General features: G+C 44.4%; 1 long non-coding RNA gene across 1 annotated transcript; it reads left to right on the top strand.

The window, feature by feature from the left end:
* The first annotated feature begins 696 nt into the window (after positions 1–696).
* Positions 697–3,419, top strand: LOC122432059. Its single transcript, XR_006266706.1, has 3 exons — positions 697–770; positions 1,198–1,362; positions 3,373–3,419. It is a non-coding gene; the product is annotated as an uncharacterized LOC122432059 (long non-coding RNA).
* The last annotated feature ends 464 nt before the right edge of the window (positions 3,420–3,883 follow it).

Raw genomic sequence — 3,883 nt, 5'->3', positions numbered from 1 at the left:
GAGCTTGCCATCATCATCCTACCACACAAAAGAAGTCTATAAAAACTTCAGTCATTTTCATCTAAGCATGATGATACCCCCTGTGTGGTCTTATAATTCTCAATTAAAGCGAATAACTCCAATGAAAGAACAAGTCCTGTGAGAGAAGATACCAAGAAGGAATCCTAATGTTAAGGAAATATTTCCCCATAGTAAGCCTGATATGGTCGGGATGCTTCAAACATATTTATTAAGCCCATAGTCTTTAATTTTCATCTTAACATAGTAGTACTATAAATAAATTCAGAAACAAATTTAAAATGGCTACTCTCATATTATTAATTGTATTTCTATTAAAATTAACCCAATCTAATGGAAAAAATAGTTAAGTGAACCAATGGGAAGGACTCTTGTTCAAGAATAGCCAGCCCCTTTGGGGGTCACAGGCATCCAGATAGTCACCTCTACAGACTGATGGAAGCCTCCATCTGCAACTAAGCCCAACCTGAGGTCCATAACTCAGCTTTGACCTCCTACTGCCCCTTTTCAGGTATGTCTCAGAGATGGAGGGACAGGTGGCAGCTGTCCTTCCATCACTAGCTGGTCAGAGCAAATATTTAACCACGATTTCCTGTTCTAATGTAAGAACGTCATCTCGTAAAAATACGGAAAATTTAAAGGTCATCTGGATCCTCTCCCCTTTTCCACTCAGGCCTTCCTACAGCAGCCCTACAAAGAAGTCATTCATCCTCCAGTGATGGGGAGAAGTTTCACTGTTGGATTTTTTTAAGGTTTGATTTTTTTAATTTATTTTTTTATTGAGGTATAGATGATGTAGAATGTTATATAAGTTGCAGGTGTACAACATAGTGATTCATAATTTTTAAAGTCTATACTTCACTTATAGATATTATAAAATGTTGGCTATCTTCCCTGTGCTATACAATATATCCTCATTTTATCTCCAATTTTATCCAAGTGCTATACAATATATCCTCATTGTATCCCCAATTTTATCCAAGTAGTTTGTACCCCTTCATCCCCTACCCGTATCATGTCCCCACCCCCATTTTCCCTCTCTCCACCGATAGCCATTAGTTCGTTCTCTATATCTGCGAGTCTGTTTCTGTTTTGTTATATTCATTAGTTTGTTTTATTTTTTAGATTCCACATATAAATGAAATCATACAGTATTTGTCTTCATTTGGTTTTGAACAGAGCGTGTTGTCACGCAGAAGGAGTGCTTCCCTGTCTCCGGCCTCCTGCACCTGCCTGAACCCCAAATGAACCTCCAGGCTGAGCAGGGCCAGTCCCTTGCCTGCCCCCGACCCTTGCATATGATGAAGCTCCTGGGCCTCTCTGCATTTCTCAACTGGACCCCAGGTCTGTCTGCTAGTGTCCCAGGCTAGAATTAAAAGGGGACAGAATGGAGCAAAGGAGTGTCTCACCTCCCTTGCTTTGGACCTTAGACCTTAATGAATGTGGCAGGAATGGCTGCAAGCAGCTTGTGATTAAGTGAGTGATTGGTACTAACTGAGCAATAGAACTGTATTATCACCATTGGGGTGAGTGCCATGAATGAAACATGCTCAGTGTTTTAGGGGATGCAAGACTAACCTATCCTCCTGGGAAGTCAGAGGAGGTCATGGGTGAGTGGGTGGGGCAGGATGTAACAGACTGGAGCAGTGTTGGAGGCACAGGAAACAGAATGTGAAAGAGCCCTGAGTCAGGAAGAAGCTTGGCACTCGCAGGGAACAGAGAGGCTAGTGCAGTCACGGCGGGGTCACTGAGCAGACGGGGGCTTGACGGTGATTCAGCCGTGAAATTAAAAGACCTTAGTCCTTGGAAGGAAAGTTATGACCAACCTAGACAGCATATTAAAAAGCAGAGACATTAACTTTGCCAATAAAGGTCCGTGTAGTCAAGGCTATGGTTTTTCCAGTGGTCATGTATGGATGTGAGAGTTGGACTATAAAGAAAGCTGAGAACTGAAGAATTGATGCTTTTGAACTGTGGTGTTGGAGAAGACTCTTGAGAGTCCCTTGGACTGCAAGGAGATCCAACCAGTCCAAAAAGGAGATCAATCCTGGAATAGTTGATTGGAAGGACTGATGTTGAAGCTGAAACTCCAATACTTTGGCCACCTGATGTGAAGAGCTGACTCATTTGAAAAGACCCTGATGCTGGGAAAGATTGAGGGCAGGAGAAGGGGACAACAGAGGATGAGATGGTTGGATGGCATCACCGACTCGATGGACATGAGTTTGGGTGAATTCCGGGAGTTGGTGATAGACAGGGAGGCCTGGTGTGCTGTGGTTTATGGGGTCGCAAAGAGTTGGACATGACTGAGCGACTGAACTGAACTGAACTGAGATCAGCCCAGAATGAACCAGGGGGCAAATGACTGCCCCCCACCCCACACCTGAGACTGCCCCCCATCCCACATCCCACAGCCTCCCAGCTGTGGCCTTCTTTGCCTTCCCACTGAGGGTATAGATTCTGCTTCCCAAACAGCTCTAATTTTTTTAATTAAAAGAAATGTTTGGAGGCGGGGCTGTGCTGGGTCTTCATTGTAGTGCATAGGTTTCTCTAGTTGTGACTCACAGGCTTGGTTCTGAGGCATGTGGGATCTTAGCTCCCTGACCAGGGATTGAACCCGCATCCCCTGCACTAAAAAGTGTTAGTACAGTGGACCACCAGGGAAGTCCCCTCCCGAACAGCTCTTGACTCTGTCCCTCTCTGCCCCTGCCACACTCTGACCACCCTCATCTCTCACCTAGACTACCCATGGCCACCTCAAGCATTTTCCCATCTCACATCTCTGGCTCCTCATCTGTCTCCAGACCACTGCACATAGCAGCAGGACAAGCTTCCTAAAAAGCAAACTGGACTAAGTCAGTTCAGTTCAGTTGCTCATTCATGTCCGACTCTTTGCGACCCCACGGACTGCAGCACACCAGGCTCCCATCACCAACACCCGGAGCTTGCTCAAACTATGTCCCCTGAGTTAGTGATGCCATCCAACCATCTCATCTTCTGTCGTCCCCTTCTCCTCCTGCCTTCAATCTTTCCCATCATCAGGGTCTTTTCCAATGAGTCAGCTATTCCCATCAGGTGGCCAAAATATTGGAGTTTCAGCTTCAACATCAGTCCCTCAAATGAATACCCAGGACTGATCTCCTTTAGGATGGACTGGTTGGATCTCCTTGCAGTCCAACAGACTCTCAAGAGTCTTCTCCAACACCACAGTTCAAAAGCATCAATTCTTCAGTTCTCAGCTTTCTTTATAGTCCAACTCTCACATCCATACATGGCCACTGGAAAAACCATAGCTTTGACCAGACGGACCTTTGTTGGCAAACTAATGTCTCTGCTTTTTAATATACTGTCTAGGTTGGTTACAGCTTTTCTTCCAAGGAGCAAGCATTGTTTAATTTCATGGCTGCAGTCACCATCTGCAATGATTTTGGAGCCCAAGAAAATAAAGTCTGTCACTGTTTCCATTGTCTCCCTATCTTTTTGCCATGAAGTGATGGGACCAGATGCCTTGATCTTAGTTTTTTGAATGTTGAGTTTTAAGCCAGTTTTTTCATAAATAAGCAGGGTGACAATATACAGCCTTGATGTACTCCTTTCCCAGTTTGGAATCAGTCCATTGTTCCATGTTGGGTTCTAACTGTTGCTTCTTGACCTGTATACAGAATACTCAGGCGGCAGGTCAGGTGGTCTGGTATTCCCATCTATTTAAGAATTTTCCACAGTTCGTTGTGATCTATAGTCAAAGGTTTTGGTGTAATCAATAAAGCAGAAGTAGATGTTTCTCTGGAACTCTCTTGCTTTTTCTGTGATCCAACAGATGTTGGCAATTTGATCTCTGGTTCCTCTACCTTTTCTAAATCCAGCT

Source organism: Cervus canadensis, chromosome 30 (assembly GCF_019320065.1).
Source record: "Cervus canadensis isolate Bull #8, Minnesota chromosome 30, ASM1932006v1, whole genome shotgun sequence".
Classification (NCBI taxonomy): domain Eukaryota; kingdom Metazoa; phylum Chordata; class Mammalia; order Artiodactyla; family Cervidae; genus Cervus; species Cervus canadensis.
The sequence above is the reverse complement of the archived record's forward strand: the minus strand, read 5'-3'. Positions and strand labels throughout refer to the sequence as shown.